The sequence below is a fragment of the Theropithecus gelada genome, chromosome 8 (assembly GCF_003255815.1).
Source record: "Theropithecus gelada isolate Dixy chromosome 8, Tgel_1.0, whole genome shotgun sequence".
Taxonomy (NCBI): domain Eukaryota; kingdom Metazoa; phylum Chordata; class Mammalia; order Primates; family Cercopithecidae; genus Theropithecus; species Theropithecus gelada.
The window spans coordinates 137,125,997-137,151,349 of record NC_037676.1 but is presented as its reverse complement, the minus strand read 5'-3'; the positions used below and the strand labels follow the sequence as shown (position 1 = coordinate 137,151,349).

The window sequence follows — 25,353 nt, the reverse complement described above, 5'->3', positions numbered from 1 at the left end:
ATAGGCAGAAAGCACTGGGTGTATTATTATTAAAGGTCAACTTTAAACAGACAAAACTACCCCGTTTCATCAGACGATGGGTTACAAGGCCTTGACGCTAGGAAAGCACTTTCAGGAACCATTCATTCAAGCTAAACAGTAGTCTATGGGGTGAATCCCTCAAAACAGAAAAAAACAGGATGGAACACAAGGCAGTATTTTCTTGGAAGCAGCATTGTGTGTGGATTGGGAGGCCTATATTTGAATCCCAGCTCTTCTACTTCCTCACTGTGGAGTTTTTGCAAATTTCCAGCTGCCTGCAAGCTTCATTACTGCCATCAAAACAAATGGAGTTAACAGATCTAGCACATAACTGGCACTCCAGAAATGAGTGGAATATAAAATTAAACATGGAAGGAAAATCAATAGCCCTTCTTACATATAAATTTTAAATATTATATATATCTCATATATATCTCCAAAAGCTTTCAAAAATAAGATAAGAACACCACGCTTATCTATCATTGTACATTACTAAGAGTGACTTCAGACCTCATGGGTCCAGGTGTTTTCAACCTGTGGCCATGCACCTCTATGGGTTCCACAGATGTGCAGCCTTCCAAGGTAAGATGTTATCTGTATCCTTGCCTTCCCAGTATATATTGCTCTGTCTTATGGTAACAACGGCCTAATTTTCTTTTGGGAAACCACCCCCATTCTGCCCTCCACCAAGATCAAGTGGAGCCTACCCACTCCAAGTAATAGTGACAAGCATGGGGCCAGCCGAGCATCCAACCCCCTACCCACAGAGGTTGTGTCAGAGCTGGGCCAGATATTTACCAGGACCATAAAAAAAGGTTGCGCTCTTTCAATTGGGGTTGCTAGGTGGGTAAAATACCAGCCTGTGCTGCTGATGGACATCTTTGCCATCACTGGGAGAGACTCTTCCTAAAAGAAAGCCAAAAACTCAGAGAGCAGAGGCAAGATCTAGAGCTAAGTTCCTCCTGGCATCTTTGAGCTCCTGGTTCCAGCATGCCTAGACCACTTCTACTCCAGGATTTATGAGGACCATGAACTATTACATTGCTTTTTGGTAGGTGCCAATTTGACCTGGGTCTCTGACACTTGTGAAGAAAAGAATCCTAACCAATACAGGAAATTTCATCAATTCCTTGAAATATATGCAAATTTTGCATAAGTATGCTTATTTTCCTGGAGAGAAGGAAAACCCATTCTGAATGGACTTCTGAACTAGAAAAATTAAAACTGCCTGTTCTAATCCAACGCCCTCGTTTTACAGATGAAAAGGCCCAGACCCAAAGAGAGAGTCATTGCCCCAGGTCACGTAACAAGTGGGTGACGTGGACCGGAATCCAGTTCTACTGACTCTCATCCTCACCAGTGGATCCCAACATCGGACCACACAGAGGAATCACCGGGATGCTACTGACCATCACCCACCCGCTCAGGTTCTCCCCTAGATCAGGTAAGCCAGAACATCTGCAGAGCAGATTTGAGCAGTAGTCTTCTTAAAACCTCCCTGGAGGACTCGCATGTACAGTTAGGGTGAGAACCCTTTCTTAGGATATGAAAACAAAGATGAAGAAACGCAACCCAACTGATCCAATACTCATTAATTAAAATTAAACAAGTACCTTACCAACACAAAATATCTTATACCACTCGAACACTGAGCTAGGTGTGGGGGTGCAAAATTGCAAAGGACACAATACCTGCCCTGGAAATAACTTCCTCTCTTGTGTAAAAGAAAGTAAGAACCATCCATCAAAGAAAGTGCTGCATTTCATCAGCCGCAGAATGGAATTCTTGGCAGCCCTGCCTTCAAATCTCAGCCACCTGCCTCTCTCTTCATCTCTCGAATTAAGTAAACAGGTCCTTTAGAAGATACAGTCAAGTATTTGTGTCTGTTTGAAACAGTCCCCTTTAGGGAATGTAAGGCATTTAAGTATATTTACAAAAATTCCTTTTGAGGAATGCAGTATATAGATAAGTTCATTCCTATATTTTTCTAAGGAGATGCTACTGTCACGAGGTCTTTTTACATCATCCTCCCTGAACTGTCTCACTCTATTTCCACTCCATTTTCCACCTACTGTAGGAACTGTCATGTGTTAAGACTTCAACCTAGTAAGTATTTACGAATCCGCTCCATGTCCCAAGCTCTTTGCTGAGTGCTTGGGGGATGGAAAGGGTAAACAAGGATACCAAAACGAAAAAAACAAAGTTACTGTTTTCAAAGAGCTAACAGTCAAATGAGGGACAACAGGTTAGTACTGATTTCTAACAAAAGCAAGCTGTGATAAATGTTTAATTATGGTTGTAACTCCACTTATTAAGTGTCTGCCGTGTGCCAGGCACCTGACTAAGTACTGTACATACCTGATGACATTCCTTTCTTATGACCCCGCTGTTGGGTAGCTGTCATCTATCTGCATTCCACAGGTAAGAAAGCAGACTTGGAGGCACCTACTCATCTACTCAGTCTCAGCTAGTTAGCAGCAGAGCCATGATTGGCTGTTGGGTCTGCTTAATTCCAAACAGGTCCTGAGCGCCCCCAGCTGAGTACAGACTACATCAGGATCCAGGAAAACCAGGTTCATGATGGAGCCTCATTGCACATTTCTCCATAATGGAATACAGACGTGAAGATAAGAAACAAGATTCCTGCCCTTAAGGAGCTCACGTCTAGGAGGGAGACTCAAACCACAATTTTAGGGAGTGTTAATCACTTTTTAAATCAAAGAATTGGTATCATAGAAGGTAACTGGTACTGGGGAAAGCATAAGAACTCATGTCTGGGGAAATTTTTGAAGTCAAGATTGGCAGAAATGGATGAAAGAAATAAGGGGAGGGATCTAGAAACTGGGAGGCGGTTGTAGCTAACAATGCTGACACCTCCCACCTGCAGCCTTCTCCAGAGGATGGCCCTTGGACAAATTGGAGTCATCTCACCTGGAGGTCACTTTGGCGCAAAGACAAAAGACACCCCACCCCTCAACCTATAATACATACATGACTGAGTCCTATCAAGGTAAAGTAACTTGTCCAAGGACATGCGATCAAGAGATGGTGCACCAGGAATTCAAACTCCCAAGCCGGGCCAGCACTCCTGGGACACGTTTGTTCCTCGGCCTGCCTTGTCCCTCTAAATCTGATAAAGCCGCACTTGAGAGGGAGTGACATCATCTAAGCCATGGTAGTATTTCTGGAGCCCATGGGAATACCTGAATCCTGCCCCACCAATTACCCTTCCTGAGTAAGGAAGTCCCGAAAGATAGATCTACAAGAAACAGTGGTCATATAGGACACAAACACACAAAAAACCTTTTCATTATTAGCTGAGCCAGCAACTGGCACCTGAATTCAATCTTCCCTGGTACAGATGAATTAAAACACACAGATTAGACCAGAGGCTAAGTGTAGCCTCTCCCACCCCAGCCCCTGGCCCCAGCCAAAAAAAAATCCAATTTTGACTCTTCTCACTCTCTCCTCCATATTTAAGGAGCAAAAACGTGGGCTGGCACTATGTTAGAAGCAGCTTAATTAATACTGCTCCCCTAAATGGAAACGATAAAATTTGTGAATGAAGTTGCCTGCCAGCCTTTTCTGTGTGGCACAGCTGTGCTGTCCAATACAGGAGCTATTAGCTACATGAAGTTATTTAGATTTCGGCTTAAATTAATTAGAATTAGATAAAATTGAAAATTCAAGTCTTCAGTCACATTAGCCACATTTCAAGTACTCAAAAGCCGCACACAACTAGTGGCTTCCATAGCAGACAGTGCAGATGTAGGCAATTTCCATCACTGCAGCAAGAGGACACGAGAGAGAGAAAGAGAGTGGGGAGAAGAGTCTCAGACCCTCTGTCTCAGAGGGTCAGGCAAAGCTCAGTTTACCCAACCAGCTCTGGTTGCAAAAGGGAAGTGAGAAGAGGGACATGAGAACAAGTCTCTACCCTTCAACACACAGTGAACCCCCCAGTGGCAGTTGTGAGTGTAGCCTAATCTGTACTTCAAGCTCCAACCAATAAATGCACATTTCCCCTCAAGGAGGAACAGAGGTAGGGCAGGCAGCAAAGGATCCGGTACTACTTTCAAGGTGTATGTGACACTCTTATTAACCAAAAAATCAAATTCGAGAGAAAAGAATGATCTGCAGCCTGGAATAAGTCCATTTGCCATCTGGAATAAATACAAAATTCCAGAGAAGACTGAATTGAAGACCCCGTTAGGGTCAGGTGCCCAGCTTTGGGTCAGTCACGATGGTGGGGTTTTAAGAACCTGGCATCCAAGCATGTGGCTGTGTGATTGAATCATGGCTACTACTTATGGACGTCCCTCTACAACAGGCAGACAAAAAGGTAGGGCCTGCTACACTGAGGCTTTATCCCTCACTTCCCTTCTTATGTTTGTAAGTCAGCCCTGGCTGGTTTGTCCCTGGCCTTCGAGATTTTTGAGGACAAACATTCTGTTTCCTTCACTGTGCCCAGCGTGGTACCTGACTCATAGCCCTTCATGCTTCTCAATAAGTGTTTAACTGCATGGCAGGAGATGGCATTTACTGAGCCTCCCTTAGGCCAGGGATAATGCTATGTGCTCCTGATATGGTTTTGATGTGTCCCCACCTGAATCTCATCTTGAATTGTAGCTTCCATAATTCTCATGTGTTGTGTGAGGGACCCGGTGGATGATAATAGAATCATGGGTGTGGTTTACCCCACACTGTTTTTGTGGTGGTAAATACATCTCACAAAATCCGATGTTTTTATAAGGGGTTTCCACTTTAGCTTGGCTGTCATTCTCTCTTGTCTGCCATCCTGTAAGATGTGCCTTTCACCTTCTGCCACGATTGTGAGGCCTCCCCAGCCACGAGGTACTGAGAGTCCATTAAACCTTTTTTTAAAATATAAATTACCCAGTCTGGGATATGTCTTTATCAGCATTGTAAAAATGGACTAACACAGCTCCATACACATTGACTAATTTAATCATTACAGCAACCTTATGGGGTGCATTTTATTCACCCTCTTTTCCAGACGAAGAAAGTCTTATCAAGGTAAAATAACTTGCTCAAGGTCACATGACCAGTAAGTGATGAACCTGGAATTCAGACTCGCATCTATATGACTTCTCATGATGCTAAATATTTAAAAATGGATGAATGAATATTATCACAATTGATTGGATTAAATACCAAAAACTACTCACAAAATAATTGTTTAAAATTTTATTCAACTGAGCACAATGACTCACACCTGCAATCCCATAATTTTGGGAGTCTGAGGTGGGACGATTGCTTGAGCCCAGGAGTTCAACACCAGCCTGGGCAACATGTGAGACCCCATCTCTACAAAAAAAAATTGTTTTTAACTAGTCAGGCATGGTGGCACATACCTGTAGTCCCAGCTACTTGTGAGGCTGAGGTGGGAGGATCGCTTGAGCCTGGGAAGTGGAGGCTGCAGTGAGCCATGACTGCACCACTACACTCCAACCTGGGTGACAGAACAAGACCCTGTCTAAAAAAAACAATATACTATCAAAAAGTGGATAAATATGAGGCTATGTTCAGAATAACTTTTGAGTACTGCAATTGATGTCTGTTTTCTGTGAAGACAGGGCCATAGTCATACAATATTTAAGGAGCAAAAGTGTGGGCTGGTACTACATTAAATACAGCTTAATTAATAATGATGTTCTAAATGGAAACAATGCAAGTATGAATAAAGCTGCCCGCCGGCCTGTTCAATTTGGCACAGCCAGCCTATTCTTAGGCTCTTACTGGTTTTCATTATGTAGTTGACCTCAGAATGTCAATAACTTATGGTATAATTGACATATAATTGGCATCCATGGTTCCCTTGCAGTTTATATTTCTTTGCTGGAACCAGTAGCCTGAGAATAAAAGCTATCTCTAACTTCTTCAATTTCTTTGTTTCCTAACTCAAACCTTAGCTCCTACAGTACTCTTTGACATATAGCCTATGTTTTAGTCTGCTCACTAGTCCTAAGACAGGCCTTGCACAGTCCTTCGTCTATACCTTTCCTCCTGCTATGAGTCCTCACCTAGGACTCATTTAGCCCTATACTTTCTTCAAGACTCAATTAAACCCACACAAAGATGAATGTCAATAGGTTCAAATATTCCTCTGCTACCACTGCCCTAGGGAATATTTAATATTTAACACAGAAAGTGCCAAGTGCTGCAAAATGCAAGCTCTAGCTTCATTTTGGAATTTGTATCAGCTTTCGCTGTGTAACAAATAAGAACAAAAATCTTGATGTCATATGACAAGACATTTACACATCTACATGACAGCTGGAGTTCATCTGATCTAGCTGATTTAGATAAATAAGGCATGTTATTCTCATGGCAAAAAAACAAAGGCATGAGAACAAGCCCAAAAATACTAGCATATTTGAATCTTCTGCTCATATAACCTCTGTGAACATCCTACCAGCCAAAACTAATCACCAGGCCAAGGCCAAAGTTAGGGAGTACAGAAAGTACTTTCCTGCCACAGGGTAGGGGGAAGAGAATGAATATTTACTGAACAATAATCTAATCTTTACAGACACTACCATATATTTTAAATGTCCCTTCTTTTGCCACAGCAGGCTAGAGAATGCAACCTAAATGAGAGGAGAAAACCACCCAAAGCACTTAGATCTCAGAGAAAGAGAGCAGAGCTGCTGCACACACAGCCTCTCACTGGGTAATGAGTCAAGTAGATGAAGCACTTGGAGAGCAAGTTGAAAGGCAGCAAAGGCTTCTCAGCAATAATGTGTTATTGTCAGGGACTTAGAGGGAATGCCAAGCTGTGGTGCCATACACAGATGATGGGAGCACAAATTGATGAAAATATTTTATAGGGGAAGTTGACAATATGTATCACAATTTGTAAATGCACTTGTCCTTTGATCCAGCAATCCCACTGCAAAGAATATGCTCTATGGATAAAATCAAGTAAGTATACACAGATTATACTCATTTGTTTGCTGTAGCAAAATAATTTGAAAATAAAAATAAGTAAAAGCAGAAAAGAAAAATTGAGTATCCATCTCTAAAGCTCTGGTTAAATGAATGATGGTATATCTATGCAACATATTATAAAGTCATTAAAAATAAGTCTATACATACTAATTTGTTCATTCAAAAAAATATTTACTCTCTGCTCACAATATACCAAGTCCTGTTCTTGGCACTGACAATGTAACAGAAAATGAGATATTCAGGATCTCTCTTCTCCAGGAAAGAGACTAGTGAGAGATGATTAACAAGTCAATACATAAATGTCATCATCTCAAGAAGTGATAGAGCAAAAATATAACAGGATGGTATGCAAAAGGGAGCCTAGCAGAGAGATCACCTTGAATGGGGGTCTGTGGAAGACTTCTATGAGGAAGAGATGTTTGTACTGACTCCTGCATATCAAGAAAGAAAGGCCAATTCCTCCTCAAAGTGCATGAAGACATAGGGGAAGAACATTCTAGAAAGAGGAAACAGCAAAGTCCCTGAGGTGAAAATGAGCTTGTTTTATTCAAGGGAAGGACAAAAAGTTAGGGTGGTTGGAGCAGAGTGAGTGGGAAAAACAGTAGTACAAGATGAGGTAGGAGAAGAACTACGAGATCCATGTCTCAGTTCTACCGCCTACATTGTTGTCTTCGGTTTCTTCATCTGTAAAATGGAGTTACTAATCATTGACGGCTTTTATCTCTAGGATCTCCATAAGAAGGTCTGTGCAATAGGCAGGGCAGGCATTATCATTCCCGCTTTACAGATGAGGAAACCGAGATTCCAGTTTTGTAACTTTGCCCCCAGTCACATCTTTTGTAGTCAGCAGAATCAAGACTCAAATCCAGATTCCTGATGGCTATCACAGCACTCCTTTTGCTGCAGTACAATCTCTCCCACCTTGTTTGTGTATTTCGACACACAAAAGCCCTAAATTCAGCTGTGAATCTTTACCATCTCCAATTCTTTTTTTTTTTCTTTGAGATGGTATCTCACTCTGTTGTCTAGGCCAGAGTGCAATGGCCCAATCACAGCTCCCTGCAGCCTCGACCTCCTGGGCTCAAGCGATCCTCCCACCTCAGCCCCCAAGTAGCTGGGACTACAGGCACATGCCACCATGCCTGGCTAATTGTGTGTGTGTGTGTGTGTTTGTAGAGATGAGGTTTCACTATGTTACCCAGGCTGGTCTCTAACTCCTGAACTCAAGTGATCCATCTGCCTCAGCCTCCCAAAGGGGTGGGGTTACAGGCATGACCCACCATGCCTGGCCTCCAATTCTTAGTAAGAAGGATTTAACCCCAGTGTTGTGGATAAACTGAGTTTTTCCATCTGCAGCTTAGAGTCACTCATGGGTTTTATTTCCAATATAATTTGTTGCTTACATATTTCTCTCTCCCACCAAAATATGCAAAGGAGACATGATGGAACTGTCCATGCTGTAGGATGCATATGGACAGAGAAGACACAGGGTTGAATGTGCACAGAAGAACACCAACAGTGCCTGCACTATGCATCCAAGATCAAACAGCTTCTAAATTGTGGGACTAGGATTTGAACTGCTATCCATCCAAGTCAAAAGTGTGGCTTTTTTCAATCCTTGGGATAAAGGACCATGTGAAGTACCTGATGCATGGAACTAGCTTGATTAACTTTAGCTGCAGTTGTGGTATTGCACACTGTGTTCATAGAAGGGTCTCTCCCTGGTCAGCAGTCATCCAGTATGATGGCAACGAATCCAACTAAAGGATCCACGGGATTAAAAAAGGTCAGATTGTGTGGATTTCAGATGATTCTCATGCCATCAATCCTTCCGCCATAATTTGCACAAAAGCCTGGTAGTCTCGCTCCATTTCTCAGAGCAGAATCTCCTGGGGACCGAGAGATTAATCAGACTTCATTAATTCTACAAAATAAACCATGACATGTTTACCCGTGCACTTAGAGGCATTATCATAAATCACCAAAATTAAATCTCACCTGTCTAAGTAGAGGAGCAGCCTGCATTCAGGCCCTGTGAACAGAAGGTCACAGCATCAATAGCTTCTTGATGGCTTCATTTCTTTCTAGGGCCTTCCCGTGACCAGCAGGACCAGCTGCACTGTGCTCCAGTTTGGTCATTAGCAGAATCATGAACATTATTAGCCCAGTGGTTTTGAAAAGACTCTAGTGTGTGTGTTTATTTTTGCATACAGACTAAGCTACATTCAGAGGAGATTAGAATTTTGAGAGGCAATGATTTGTTTCTTCATGCCATAGCTTCTTAAGTTAAAGTCTGCATATGCCTTAGAGATCTCTAGAACAAACCTGAGGCCCAGAAGGGGCTAGTAATTTGTCCAAGGTCACACAAGTCATTCATGGCAGGTCTGGGACTAGAACTAGGGACTTCTGATTCTCAGTCTGGGGCTCTTTCCATTCCAATGCATCGCATAGGGACTTGAGGTAGATAAGAACATATTGAGAAATATTTACTCTCTCCTGGAGGACTGTACTGCCTAGCTTTTGTCTTGGCCATGTGACTTCCTTCAGTCAAGGGAATGGAAGCAGACCGCACTACAAGCAGCAGTGAGATGTGCTTCTCTGCATTTGGCATGAGAAGGCTCTACCCTGGTAGGCCCACAAGTCTGAGGAAGATGGAGAACCATGGAGCAGACCCAGACCCAGCTGTGGCTTGGAGGAGTCCAGTCCAGCCCAGCCTAGAGCAGCTGGTCTCCAGTTGACTTATAGACATGGTAGTAAAATAAGTGTCTAGGTCTCAGAGTTTTGTGGTTGCATAGCATGCAACAGTAGTTGGTTGATTCAAGGCTCATCCTGCACACAAATGTATGATTCCTGTGATGTAGAATGACACATTAGAAGCCTGGACTTTGGCAGGGTTGAGTTTAGATCTTGGTTGGGGCATTTAGTTACCGAGAGATCTCAAGAAAGTCACTGAAGCTCTCTGAGACTCAATTTCCTGAACACAGAAATGAAAGAAATAATACTTACCTGTGGAGGGGTGATCAGAATTTGAAATTCAGATTTTTATTGGAACTTCCTAGCTCATTGCAGGTTTTAGATTGCAAACCTCTGGCCGGAGAGTTGGGAAAAGTTTGTTGTAACATTAAAAACTAGTAATGTCAGAAACACATTCTCTTCTGCCTTGGTCATAAAACCTTGATTTTTAGCTGGGCATATGACACCCCAAATAAAAACTATACTTTCCAGATTTATTTGCAGCTAGTGTGATTTGTGAGGAAGTTTTGGCTAAGAAGAGGTAAGCAGAGTGTCACATACAACTTCTGAGATAAGTCCTTACAAAGAGAGAAGACATCCTTTCCCCCTTCCTCTTTCTTACTGGTTTAAATGTGGACATGATGGCTGTAGCTCAAGCAAACACTCTGAAACATGAGTAGGAAACCAAATGCCATTTAAGGCAGGAAGGAGAGGGAAAAAGCCTAGGTTTTGAAACCTTGTTACTAGGCTGGACTACCTGCCTACCGACGTCAACATAAGAGGAAAGAAACTTATTATACTAACTTGACTGAGCCCCTATTATTTGTGGCAGCCCTATTCTGCGTCACTTGGGAGCTTATTGGAAATGCCAAGTCCCCACTCCAGACCCACCGAATCAGAATCTCAGGTGAGGAGCCCACAAATCTGCTTTAACAAGCTCTCCAGGTGATTCTTATGGCCACTGAAGTTTAAGGAGGATTGATTTAGAGTTTTCCAGCACATACACCTACCTGATAACTGATAGAGCCATCCTAAATTGCAGGTTTTGTCAAGAACTTGGTGAAGGTTTAAAAGGCAGATGAAATAAAGCCAGGAAGGATGGCAAAGCCAATAACTGACAGTGTCAAGATGGAAAATGATTCTGACAGGGTGGAACACTGGACCAAAGCCAAGCAGATGAAATTTAATGGGGATATACATATAAAGCAAATAAAGAGGTTCTTTTTTATTGAAAGAAATATAAAATGTTCCATTCTTTGACTTCTTAAATTAAAAAGGGAAAATGTAAAATTACATATTTTAAAATACAACAAATAAAGTTATCAATCAATCCCAATTATGGCTAAAGGAATGAGAGGAGAGAAGATCAGGAGAGGAAAAGTGAGAAAAACCCAAAGTAATAAAGAGACACAGAGTCAATGATAGAAAGGAAGAGGACTAGGAATCCACTTTTGAATCAATCTGTGGATCCTGAGATGATCTTCACACCTAGGGGGAAACATAATTACAAGTCAGATTTTATTGAGACTTACCAAGGGTCAGGCACTACATCGTGTGTGTTACGCACGTTTCTCCTGTGAGGAACACTACTATTATCATTGTTTTTCAGATGCAGAAACTGAAGCCGCCAGAGGTTGAGTATGTTCCCCAAGGCCACACAGCTGGCACAAGTGGAAGCAGGATATGAACCCAGGTGGCTAGATTTCAGGGCTGTGACCCGCAGCTGCCCTGGTATTTTCTATAGTCTGGTGCTGCTTCATGAAGCATGCTTCACGCTTGATATTGATCAGTTTCACAGAAACTGGTTTTCATAAGAATAAGGAAATCCATTGCCTCACATAACCTTAAGTCCAGAGGTAGGAGGGATCCAGGTGCAGTATAATTATCAGCTCAAAGATGTTATCATAGACACGAGTTCTTTCCATTCCTGTGCTTTGCTGTCCTCAGCACCTGGCTTCATCCTAAGGGTGGGTCCCCTCATAGTGCTAAGACAGCAGCTAAAAAATTCGTGGTCTTAAAGCTTTGTGCTCCATGTTCATGTCAGCATGGGTGAGAAATCTTTACCTGAAGCATGTAAAATACTGAAGTATATATCCTTTAATTTAGTCTTGTTGTATAGATTTAGGCAAATGACCATGCTTAAACAATAGGAGACATTAAGAAGAATGCTACCAGCTGATTGGGTTAGATTACTCAGGACTTAATGCTGCAGTCAGGGATGGGGTCACCAACTGGGGTTCTCTGGTACCCAGAACAGATAGGCTCTATCACTAGTTATAGTGATTCTCTCTCTTTTTTTTCTCCAAAACAAATCAAGTTTCCTCACTTGTTTGAATCCTACAAAATTATCAAACAATGAGAAAAACCATAAAATATTCATTAGAAAGCACTTTGGATATAAAACAATAAACCCCTCTTTACAAGTCTTCAGCAGCCTTACTACACCTTCAGAAGCATCATAAGGAAAGATACTTTGGGGCAGTAAACCTTGTGCTTCACTTTAACAAATAAAATTCTAACCTGTAAAAGGGGCCAGCCTGTAGTGGTGGCAGATGCTGGAGGAGGGAGGCAGCCAGCATTTACTGAAAGTCTATGTGCCAGGAATAATGCTACATTCTTGATTATCTTAACTATTACAAGGAGGATTTTTTGGATGTCGCTTCACTAGCTGGTGACCTCCGCAGCCAGCAATGCCCCTGCCCAGGGCCATGCTTGGCTCTGGGCTTGCTGCAGGAGGTACTCCACCACTTGGTCCAGCAGCTGTGTTTGGCTTGCACTCCAGCCTATGGGTGGGCCGGGCATGTCTTGGCCTGCTCCCACTTTAGGTGCCAGCATGTGAAAGAGGGGAACATGGTGGCAACTGAAAAACTCTGGGATGCCAGCGACCCCAAAGCCCCTAAGGGGGTATTACAGCATGTTAACAGTTCTTTCAGTCCTGCCCCAACAAACTGGTGCATGTGGCACCCAGCAGCTCCCTCTCCCATTGCTTGGTGAGCAGGAGGGGAGTGCTACAGGGTTACAGCTCTGTTCACACTCACTGTTTGGCGGGTTCTGAGTTCTTGTCCCACATCCAGGAAGTTGAAGGTTATGCTAACACCTGGTGGGTGAGCAAGGTGAAGAGTTCTATTGAGTGATGAAACAGCTCTCAGTGGAGAGGGGGACCTGAGTTGGCCTCCCCCTACCCAAAGTTGGGGAGTCTCCCCCACCTGAAGGCGGGTGGTCCTCCAAGTATGGTTGAGTCTGGAACTTTTATGGGCTCAGAATGGGGGAGTGCATGCTGATTGGTTTGTGAGTGTGCAAAAAAATGACTAAAAAAGGCACAGCTCAAGGGAAGGGTAGGTGTATGTAAAATAGGTGAAGGGTGGGGATCGATCAGAGGAAAGCACACCAAATAGGAAGAGAGGTTCTCAATCCAGTTCGTGGATTTATCTGAGACTTGTAGCTTGGCTTTCAGGCTTTAAACTCTCTTTGGTTTGAAGGTCCGGTTTCACCAGGGACCTGTCCCTATTTTCCTAGGCATTTGACTGCCTTCTGCCACTATCACTATTATCCCCATTTTATAAGATGAGGGAACAAAGCCTCAGAATTGCTTGCAGTTTTCTCAGTGTAATTCAGATGGTTAAATGGCAGAGCTGGACTTCAAACTCAAGTCTATCTGACTCTACGACCCAAGTTCTATCCACCACATCGTATTGGTTCCATCCCGGATCCTTTCTATTTGCTGAAATTATAAGTATTGAACTTTTAAACTGTGAAATCTTGGCTACTTCTTACTTGCTGTCTGACCTATGTTAGTTACAATAACTACTCTCAGATTATAATAGATTTATTTTGTAAATTCTATTTATTGAACACTTACTATGCACCAAGAAATGCTTTATGTATATAATCTCAATTTATCCTGCCAATAACCTCATGATGCAGTTTATTACAGAGAATGTTTTTAGTTACAGGTGATTAAATCAGAAATCAAACTAGTTAAAGTCAGAACCAAGAGAGGAAAGAGGAATTTATTTCTCAGAAAACTGGGAAAATGGGAAAACCAGGGATGCACTAACTTTAAGCATGGCTGGATTTGGACTTCCAGTGGAATAATCAGGGATGTCTCCCTCTGATCTCTCTGCTCTGCTTGTCTTAATTTGGCTCCATTTACATTGGGTCTGGGGACCCCTAGACATCTGTCAGGACTGTGTCCTTCTTGGTGTTCCTTGACTTCGTTCTCCGTATAAGGTCTCACTATGTAGCAGACAAGATGGCTGCCAGAAATCCCAGCATCTCCTCTGCATAGCTGAGCATCCCCAGAACAAAAGCCTAAGCCAGTTTTCAGTATTCTTTGAAGTTTGAAAATGCTGAAATCCTAGGGTGTCGTCGTCATTGTTGTAATATAGTCTACTGATTTTAAAAATAATTTATATCCTTAAATCAACTACTCAATTTACATTAAAATGTGCAGATTACAAATCTGGACAGGTCAGTGTGTCATCATAGGCAACCACATTGTACAATATCAAGCTTCCATGGCTTACTCTAGTTCAAAGACTCTCCAAAGAAGGACAATATGGCTGTGACAGCATTGAAATTGAGATGTGTCTCTTTACATCAGCATTTTCAAATATCCATGATGAAAAACCTCTGAGAAATGTTTTCTAAAAACAAAACCTAGAGCTTGAAATTTTTAAAAAATTGATACCTGCCCCTTCTATTTAAAAAAAAAAAAAGTTGTTCAGAAAAAGACCCCCAAAGTTTTCAAACAGGAAACGAAACTGTTTTAAAATTGAAAATGTCAGAGTTAACTATCTGTAGTCAGCTTATGCCTCTCATTGCCCCAGTCCCTCAATGCTTACCGCAAGACGTAGCTGTCTTAGGTATGTGAATTTTTTTCCCAACAAGTATACTCATGATTCACAGTTGTCTGAAACCAACCCTGGTTTGTAGAATTCACCTGAAATATTTTTTAACCGGAATATCTGCCACCCCATTTTTCTAGTTTTTTTTTTTCTTCATATTCCCAAATCTCTAAAGATTCTAGAGAACATTTGCTGAATAGGTTGCATTTACCAGGTGCTGTCCCAGGTCCTGGGAAAACAGATGCCTTCATCTGTTTTGTGTTGCTACCCAAGCAATTCAATTCTGTCGAATACCTAAGACTGGGTAATTTATAAGGAATAAAAAGAGGTTTATGGAGCTTACAGTTATGCAGCCTGGGAAGTACAAGATCCAGCAGCCCATCTGGTGAGGACCTGGGGCTGCTTTGACTCCCAGTGGAAAGCAGAAGGAAGGGTGAGCAGGAGCGTACAAAGACACCAAACATGAGAGGCAGCCTCACTTTATAACAACCGGCTTTCACGAGAACTAATTCATTCCCAAGAGACCTAATCCAGTCTCTCCAGAGAAGGATGCTAATCATCTTAATGACCTAATTAAAGTTTGGATAAAGGCCCCACCTCCCAACACCCATTATATTGGCAGTTAAATTCCAACATGTGTTTTGCATGGAAACTCAAGCAAAGGAAAAAAAAACATGACACATCCAACCTATAGCAACAGATGAGGACAAAATACAGTCATGTCCTGCAGTGGAGGGGAAGACAGGCAGCCTAGTGAGTAGCTCTAACTACCTATATCATAGAACCTGCAGGATACTGTGGGAGCAAAGAGGAGGGCAGTTCCCAGATCGCTCCCCCAACGCTAGGGCTCATTCTAGTTTTCATCAGTGGTAAATGGACCATCCTGGAGCTGCTAGCACTCACAGGACACCACCTCAAGCTGGAGATGTTGTACCTCTGTGTGACAGGATATTAGGTATCAAGTGGATCTTGTTGTTTCCTCTTTGGGCCCACAGCGGAGAACCCAGGTCCTTAGTACCCCATACTCTGAGTTCAGAGAACAGGCAGAGAAAGGCCTGGTTGCTTCCCTTCCTGCCTTTGCCCCCTGCCCTCCCACTCTCACAAGCCTGGCTGAGAAGAGTCATTTCAGCAACACCAGCACTCCCACCCTCAAAGACAAAATAAGAGGAGTGTAGGGAGGGAGTAAATCGTTACTCCTAGTCGGAGCTGTGTGAATGGGTGGCGGACACTACCCAGTGGATTTCTTCTCCAAAATCAAGGAAAGAATTTGCAAGGTTTGGGGATGCTTTGTCATCCCTCCTGCACTCCTCCACACACTTTCTTCACTGACCTGGAGACTGGTCATCAGTGGTCATCTTTTGGGGATTGGAGAATGAGGTAAGGAGATGGCGCAGCGAGATGGTGAGGAGGACGATGACCAGGTCAGGACTGCCCCCAAGTTGCAATTCTCAAGACCTACAGGAAGGGGATCCCCAGGGAATTTTGAGCCCCGGAGTTGAAGAGCTTGGGAAAGCAAGTATTTTTGGAGCAATGGCATCCCTAGGAACCCATACAGCAGAAGGGGAAGGAGGTCCATACAAGGCCCACAGAGGAATACACATGGTGCCTCCTGCTGGGGGGCCCCAGCCAGAGTCTGCTCCTGGTGAGGGAGGCACCCCAGAGTCTGCTCCTGGTGAGGGAGGCACCCCAGCCCTCATGAAGCTCAGTGGACAGGAACAGCAGTCATGGGCACCCAAGGGGAGGACAGCAACTATACCATGGACATCCACGTGAGGGAGCATCTGTCTTGCTTTCTTTCCTCCTCTGGGGGAGTAGAGACAAGTACAGACTGGGCCCCCTCTGCCACTTGAACTTCCCACGCCACAAGTTCCACCTGTCCTGACAGGAATGGAGAGGGTCAAAATATTAAAATTGACTGAGGAACTAAAGGCAACTGTTCCCTTGACCAAAAACCACAGGAAATTTATGGAATTGAAACCAAGGTTGCTATGGAGAACAAGACTAGTAGCAATTATTGGAAAAACAAAACCATTTTATGTTTATACTCCCAATTAGTTAATACTCCTCACTAAACCAGGGAAAGTGTTTTATTGCCTTTGCTAAATTTAAAATTGGCTCTTAGAAGAGTTACTGATGAAAAGAACTTAGAACCGTACCTGGAACATAAGACTTCAAAAAACTATGAGCTAATATAGGAAGTAGTAGCAGTAGTGATAGTAGTACGGTATTTTCATCATATAACCGGTGTCTTAGTCAGTTCAGACTACCATAATAAAATACCATTAACTGGGCACCTAGTGAACAGTAATTTGTCACTAGTTTGGAGACTGGGAAGTCTGAGATCAAGGTGCCGGCAGATTCCATGTCTGGTGAGGACCTGTTTCCTGATTCTTACGTGGCTTCTTCTCACCATGTCCTCACATGGTGAAACAGACAAGCTAGCTCTCTTTGGGGCTTCTCTTATGAGGGATTTGTGCCAGTCACCTTCTAACAGCCTAACCTCCAAACACTATCAAGTCAGTGATGAGGTTTCAACATACAAATTTTGAAGAACACAAACATTCAGCCCATAGCAACTGGATAGAATTTTCAAAACATATATAAAGGATTTCCATAGCCTCTCTTTCATTTGATCTACAAAAGAACCCAGCAGAATAGGTAAAGAGGGTGTTATTATCCCCCCTTGAAGATGAGGGAACTGAGGCTCCTTGAGAGTATGTGAGTTTTTTCCAAAAAATCTCATACATGTGAACCTAGAATCGAAGACTTCTGACTCCTAGCCTATGGTTTTGTTTTGTTTTGTTTTTTTGCATGACCAGCTTTGTAAATCACAGAGAGAAGAAGGAGAATGAGAAGAAGGAGAATGAAAACGAAAGATTGGAGAGGGAAGGATGAAGAAAGACAGCCATTAATTTCATTGACTATGCACCATGAGCCTCGAGTTCCTGGGATTTTCAGATTTTTTTTTTTTTTTTTTTTTTTTTTAGAGGCTAAGACCACATACATTTCCATGTATACATAGAAACTTGTTGTATTAGTCAGTTTGGGCTGAGTTGTGTTGCAATAATATCCCCCCAAATCTTCAGGGCTTACAACAACGGCTTCTTCTTGGCTTATGTTCATGCCCTTTGAAGATCAGCTTCAGCCCTGCTCTATGTTCTCTTTTTATTAAAAAAAAAAAAACTTTATTGAGATACAATTCACATACCATACAATTCACCCATCTGAAGTTTACAATGTAATGGTTTTTGCTATAGTCACAGATATATGTAACAATCACCACAGTCGAATGTAGAACATTTTCATCAGCTCAAAAAGAAACCTTTTGGAGGATTTCTCCTCTTGACCTCTCCATTCCCTCCAGCCCTAATAAACCACTGTCAGCCTTTTGTCTCAATAGATTTCCTTATTCTAGACATTTCATAAGTGATATAATATGTAGTCTTTTGTGAGTGACTTCTTTCACTCAGCATAATGTTTTCAATGTTCATCTGTATTGATGGAAGCATATATCAGAACTTCACTTATTTGATGACAGAATAATATTCGGTTGTATTGACATATCACATTTGTTTATCCATTCTTCAGTTCACATCTATTTGAACTTTTCACATTTGGACATTAAGAATAATGGGGTTATAAACATTCATGTACAAGTTTCTATGGACATGCTTTCATTATATATATGTGTGTGTGTGTGTGTGTGTGTGTGTAATCATTGGGTATATACCCAGGATGCTTTGTTATCCCTCCCGCACTCCTCCACATACGTTCTCCACTGACCTGGAGACTGGTCATCAGTAGTCATCTTTTGGGGATTGGAGAATGAGGTGAGGAGATGGCACAGCGAGGTGGTGAGGAGGAAGATGACCAGTTCAGGACTGCTCCCTGCTCCCAAGTTGCAATTCTCAAGACCTACAGCAAGGGGATCCCCAGGGGATTTTGAGTCCCGGAGTTGAAGAGCTTTATTCCAGGAGTGGAACCACTGGGCTATATGGTAACTCTATGTTTAATTTTTTGTGGAACTATTAAAAGCAGTTGCACCATTTTACATCCCCACCAGCAGAATATGAGGATCTCAATTTCTTTATATTCTTGCCAATACTTCTTACTGTCTGGCTTTCTTACACTAGCCCTCCTAGTGGATGTGAAGTGGTGTTTCATGATGGTTTGGATTTGCATTTCCCTGATGACAAATGATGCCAAGCATGCTTTTATTTCGCTTTCCCAACAGAAGGACATAAGCTTGCAGTGAAGCAGAACTGGGTTGGACCTTGGTTCTGCCACTTACTCCCTGTTAAGTAACTTATATCCAATTGCTCCACACCATGAAGCCTCACTTTTCTCATCTGTAAAATGAAGATGAAAATATTTGCATCATTACATGTCGTGAGACTTCAAGAAAATAATATATGCGGAGCACCTAAGTACCTTGGCAAACAGTAGAGGCTTTGTAAACAGAGGCATTATCATTTTATTATCCATTACAGATAAGAAAACTGAGGTTCAAAAAGGTTAAGAAACTTGTCAGAGATCGTAAAGTAATAATGTAGTTGGGTCAGGATTGTTGCCCAGGTCTGTTTGGCTCCAAACTATAGTGTTCCTGCAACTCTACTTTTGAGTCAGAATGCCGGGCACCTATTGGGGGTTATGTTTTCCTATCCTTCACACATCTACAAGCATGTTGAATAGTGAATGAATAACAGTAATTTGAATCTATAAATAAACAATGGTATGTATTATAATCAACGGCACAGAGAAAAGAAAACACATCACTTTCTTTCGGCACTAACCTTAATTAAGTTCTAGGTGCATTTTTGTTTATTTGCTTCCAATATAAAAATTATCCATTTCAAATGTTACTACTGTAAGAAAACTTTTATTAAGATATAAAATGTTTATTTTAATAAAAACATATTGTATTCCCACCCTAAATTCATCCTTTTTTAAAAACAGGACTTCAAACATTTAAATCTTTCATGTGATTTTTATTGTCTTTGTGCTTGTATTTTTTTCAATTAGGATGTAATTTAGTTTTATGATGAAAACCACCTGGAGGCTAAGACCACATACATTTCCATGTATACATAGAAACTTGTTGTATTAGTCAGTTTGGGCTGAGTTGTGTTGCAATAATATCCCCCAAATCTTCAGGGTTTACAACAATGGCTTCTGTCTGGCTTGTGTTCATGCTCTTTGAAGATCAGCTGCAGCCCTGCTCCATGGTCTCTTTATTCTAGAATCAAGACCAAAGGAACAACCTTGAGCTGTGGCACACGAGCATCGTGGTAGAGGCCCACGAGAAATGTTAGAATCAGAGGATGGCACTTAAAGTTTTTATCTGGAAGCAGCAATTATCATTTTCACTCACATAACATGGATCAAATCCAGAAACATGGCTAATAAGCCTGATGTCAATGGAGCAGGAAGAATACCTTCTTACGGGGAGAGCCACCAGGCAGGCCCTAAAAAAAAAAAGAGAAACAAAGTTTTGGATAAATAGTGCAATCTACCAGAATTCTGGGTCATGAGTCTCCACTTTCCTCTATTTGGAAGCAAAATACATCTATTCTTTCCAATAGGGATGCCAGATTAAATACAGGATGCCCAGCTAAATTTAAATTCCAGATCAACAATGGGTAATTTTTTAGGATAAGTATGCCCAAAATATTGCACAGTGAGATATACTAAAAAATTATTCATTGTTTATCTGAAATTCCATTTTAACTAGGCATCCTATATTTTAATTTACAAAATCTGGCAGCCCTACTCAAGAAAAATAACCTAAAGATTCCATTCGGTTACAGCATCAGACTTGAATTCCATGATCTCATGGAGTTCTCTACATCAGGCCCAGATGTTCATTTTCCTGAGAGCAAAACCTACGGATCAAAAAGACAAGTTATCTGCCCCTCATATGCCCAGTGTATCATGGTGAAACAGGATACCTGAAACAAACACTCCCATTCAGAGTGAGAGGAGAGGAAGAACGCAGAAGTCACTTGTCCATGGCAATTCTGAAAGGCCCTTGGGCAGAAGTTGCAGACTACCTTCCATGGAGACTGGAAATGTTCTTTGATTAGGACTTGATTCTGGACCTAGAACAGTAACACCTGATGTATTGTTCGGCATGGGGCTTGGCACTGTCCTCCGGGAGGTCCTTCCTTTTCAATTGTTCTCCTAAAGCATTTTTTGTAAAGGACAATATGTCCTCTTTGGAAGCTGGCCAGGCTTCTCTGTCTTCTTCCCACAGAAAGTTGGAAATCCAAAGGTCATTTCAAGTCTCAGTTATAATCTGTTTTAGCATGAGCCGGTGACTCTTTTGGCAATATAACTTTCTCACATTCTTATCTATTTGATTCCAAACAGCCTCATGTGCCAATGGCCACATCCATAATTCTTTTCTAGTTGCGACATTCCTTCTAGACTTAATTGCAGGTAACTTAAATTTATCTGGCTCCAGTGAAAGAACTACACTTAGAATCTCTCTTCCCTAAGCCATTTTGTCCGACTGGAAGGATGTAATTGGTGCCACTGTAATCAGTTGAGAGGTTTTAATTGAGGAACAGTATCTTTGATTGGTCCTTGCCACAAGGCTGAATTTTAGTCAGTCTTTGTCACTTAAGACATTTCCGGTTTTATCTTTTGTTGTTTGGAGATCAAAATCAATTACACCCTCTAGTCCTCTGAGTTCTCAAATTTCTGGACCCTTTCTACTCCCTTTTGATCTCCCCGAAATGGACAATTCCTACCTAAGTTCAACTTTCATATCATTTCACTACGTGCAGCCCACAGCAACTTAGGCATGAGAGTAACATTCCGTTTCACAACTTTGCCTAAAGCCATAAGCTCATTTAGTGCATTATCTGTCTTCCAAGGGATTAAAGGTGACAGTTTTACCCAATACCTTGCCACTAGATAACATAGGTTGCCATTTTTCCATCCCTCAACAACGTTATTTTTTGCTTCCCACTCCCAAGCCTCAGAATTAATGCAACATAATTTAGGTTTCCTGCTATGGTAGTAACTCAGTGATAAGTCTTAATTGCTGTATCAATTAGCTTAGCCTAAGTCGTGATGGAGTAACAACAAACACATCCAAAATCTTACAATAAGAAAGATTTGCTCTTTGCATATGTCCATGTCCTTTACAGGTTGGCTGTCATTTTGTAACATGTCATCTTTTTCTAGGACTTAGACTGAAGAAGCAGACATTATCTGGGACTTGTTGGCTTGGGGCTGGTAAAAAGTAAAAAAAAAAAAAAGGCACATATCCCTCTACTTGGAAATGTCATATGTTCTGGCTACATTCCATTGACCAAAGCAAGTCACGTGGTCAGGATGAACTTCTTTTATTTCTTTTTGCCTTCTATGCAGTTTATTTATTTTTTAATTTTCTCATAGGTTATTGGGGTACAGGTGGTGCTTGGTTACATGAGCAAGTTCTTTAGTGGTGATTTGTGAGATTTTGGTGCACCCATCACACAAGCAGTATACACTGCACCCCATTTGTAGTCTTTTATCCCTCGAAGATGGACTTCTGATGGGTGAAAAATATACTAGTCTCACAGGGAAGAGCAGTGGGGAGTAGACCCACAGTGAAGGACAGCAGATACTTGGACAGCAGATACTTTTGAGCAAATAATAGAATCTACCCAGTAATGTGCTGCTAAATATTTAACAACTACCTCTCTGGAGGAACAGAAGCCCTGATTTGTATATTTGTCAATTTTCCACGGTATAAATACTCTCATCGTGGCCAATTTCAAGTCACCAGTGTCACGTCACCAAATGTGAAATTAGGAAGAGATGTACAATTAGCTCTTGTGAGCCACTATGAGCATGCCACAGCGCACCACTGAATCAACCTCAGTTTAAATCAACTATTTGCTAAATATAAGTTGACTTATGCCTGTTCCACAATATGAAGAACTCCTGCAGTCTTGCTGTGGATTATAACAAGGGAGGAGTCTATTATGTGACTCAGCATAAACCTCCTTTAAACCTAAGCTGAGGATTTGCAGTAGGGCTGAGGAGGACTAGACAACTCAAAATTAAGTCTTCATATTATTTGCTATTTCAGCATTAATTCAAAAATTCAAGTGGAGAGTAAGAATGTGAGATTGAAATAAAAATAGTATTTTGCCTCTATAAATAAGATTCAGCCCCAGGCTCCTCTTTTGCAGAAATTCTTATTAAGGACTTGGCTCTCCTCCAAGAAAAATAAGGTAGAAATCATTCAAAACCCTTTACTTCCAAATTATTCCTGATAGGAGCTGCTTGATGAGTATAGCTCTCTAGTTTTGTATGTTTACAATTTTCCAATAAAAGGCTTGTTTAAAATATCCCTGAGCTAGGAAGTAGCTCTTACATACTTAAGTCTTAAGCCATTTTTTTTCAAAGACTTTTTTTTTTTTTTTCTTTTGAGACTGAATCTCTCTGTAGCACAAGCTGGAGGGCAGTGGTGCAAACACAGCTCACCGCAGCCTCCACCTCCCAGGCTCAAGTGATCGTCCTGCCTCAGCCTCCCACGTAGTGGGAACTACAGGCGCCCACCACCATGCCCACTCATTTTTGTATTTTTTTTGTAGAGACAGGGTTTTGCATTGCCCAGGCTGGTCTCAAATTCCTGAGCTTAAGCAATCCTCCTGCCTCAGCCTCCCAAAGTGCTGGGATTACAGGCGTGAGCTACCATGCCTAGCCCATGTATTCTTTAAGTACACTGACAACATCTCTGTGGTAACACTGGGCAAGTTGCTTATGTGCTCTGAATTTCTGTTTCTCCAGCGATAGGACAGGATAATAACATCTACCTTACAAAGCGATTATGAAGCTTAAATATCTGGCATACATAAAGTATCTAGCACAGTACTTGCACATGGTGGTCACTCAATAAATAGTCACCAGCATTCACTAATGAGGATACTGATTAGAATTATCACGATTTTATTACTGAGCCATGAAACTAGAGGTTTTAAGTTACTATTTAAAATAGTCCAAGACTTTATTCAATAGCCTGAGAGCATTTGGCAGGAATAATTTGGCTTTCGATTTTGAGTGCATCTGACAGGAATGACTTTTGCAGCTCCCCTGGATGCATGGATGTTATTGTCATTTAACAAAACTCACCTCTCTAGTTGCTGCTGCATTTTGTCTGTGGGCCTCGAGCTTGGTTCAGATTGTCAGGCCAATGGAAAGACTGAATGCTTTGCCTCCAGGCAAAACTGTGGCCTGCAGGGGGTGGACCCTGCATCGCATCCTCAGCCAGAATGGAAAGCTCACTCAGCATGCTGCAGTCTTTCATACGGATTCTGACATAAAACATCAGGCGGAAATTCCACTTCTGACTCTGCAGTAATTGTGGAGGAGCCAGAGGGCCATCCAAACACAGATGTCTGGCATGACGCTGCACCCCTCATGAAGTTACACGACAGACATAGCAGAGAGATAGTGATGATCATGCATAAAGGAGAGCCCACCATCTTCAGGGGACAACTTGTTCATTCTTCCTCCTTCATTGTTCCTGAGTTACTGAGAATAGTCAAGATTACTGTTTCAGACTTTTTCCAATGTCTTGACTTATAATGGAGAGAAAGATGTTGATGCTGGTAATGATAATGTAAAAATGGTGGAAGTTTTTCCAGAGTTTCAAATGATGGAACTCTGCATCCTACTATTTTGTAGCATGTGTGAGTAGGTGTGTAGGGGTGTGTGTGTGTGATTCTACATATGTATGTGTATACTGATTCCTCCTGAGTAGCCCCCACTTTTTTTTTTTTTTTTACTAAGTATATCAGCTTCTGGAACTGCACATAACAGTTTTCCAGCAGTGACATTCAGGCATAGGACAGCCATCAAAGACCTGGAAGCCATGTAATAGAGCTGACCTTTGAACTAGGGGAACAACCCTTGCGTGTGCAGTCAAAACTCCAAGCATAACTTTTGACTTCCCAAAAACATAACCATTAATAGTCTACTGTTAACCAGAAGCCCTACTGATAACATAGTCAATTAACACCTATTTTGTTTGTTATATGTATTGTATACTGTGTTCTTATAATAAAGTAAGCTAGAGAAAATAACATTATTGAAAAAATCATAAGAGAAAATACATTTCCTCTTCATTAAGTAGAAGTGGATCATCATAAAGCTCTCCAACCTCATCGTCTTCATGTTGAGTAGGATGAGGAGGGGGAGAAAGAGGAGAGGTTGGAAAAAAAAAAAAAAAAAAAGAGGAGAGGTTGGTCGTACTGTGTCAGCGACGGCAGAGACAGAAGAAAATCCAAGCATAGCAGCCCAACAAAGTTCAAACCAGGTTGTTCAAGGGTCAACTGTAAAGACTACTAGAGGCAGAGGCTCACTTAATTGCGTGTTCAGAAATTAAGAGTTTAACATTATTAGAATATGCAAAGGCATACAGAGTAATATAATGGACTTTATATCACTTTATATCATTTATCTATAATGGACTCAGAAGCAGGAGGGTGGGAGGGGGGAGCCAGGGATTTAAAAAAAAAAAAAAAACTACACATTAGGTACAATGTACACTACTTGGGTGATGGGTGCACTAAAATCTCAGAATTCACCACTATATAATTCATCCATGTAGCCAAAAACCACGTGTACCCTAAAAGCTATTGAAAAAAAGAATTTAATATTGTTAGTATGAGCAGCTCCACAAATTTGGGGTGCAAATATGGTCATATTATTTACTTTTCCAATTAATTCATTGAGTAAAGCTTGCTGCTATAATAACAACAAACAACAAACAAATTTTCAGTTA

The 25,353-nt window shown here is 41.6% G+C and overlaps 2 long non-coding RNA genes across 2 annotated transcripts in view; both read right to left on the bottom strand.

The window, feature by feature from the left end:
- The window catches only part of LOC112630712, a 32,200-nt gene extending 21,507 nt beyond the window's left edge, over positions 1-10,693 (bottom strand). The window contains exon 1 of the long non-coding RNA XR_003120920.1: positions 8,989-10,693. This is a non-coding gene — a long non-coding RNA (uncharacterized LOC112630712). The remainder of the gene's footprint in view (positions 1-8,988) is intronic.
- An 8,932-nt stretch (positions 10,694-19,625) lies between these two features.
- Positions 19,626-23,940, bottom strand: LOC112629731. The gene is made up of 3 exons (XR_003120746.1): positions 23,700-23,940; positions 19,942-20,035; positions 19,626-19,806 (listed from the first exon to the last, which is right to left on the bottom strand). It is a non-coding gene; the product is annotated as an uncharacterized LOC112629731 (long non-coding RNA).
- Between the last annotated feature and the right edge of the window lie 1,413 nt (positions 23,941-25,353).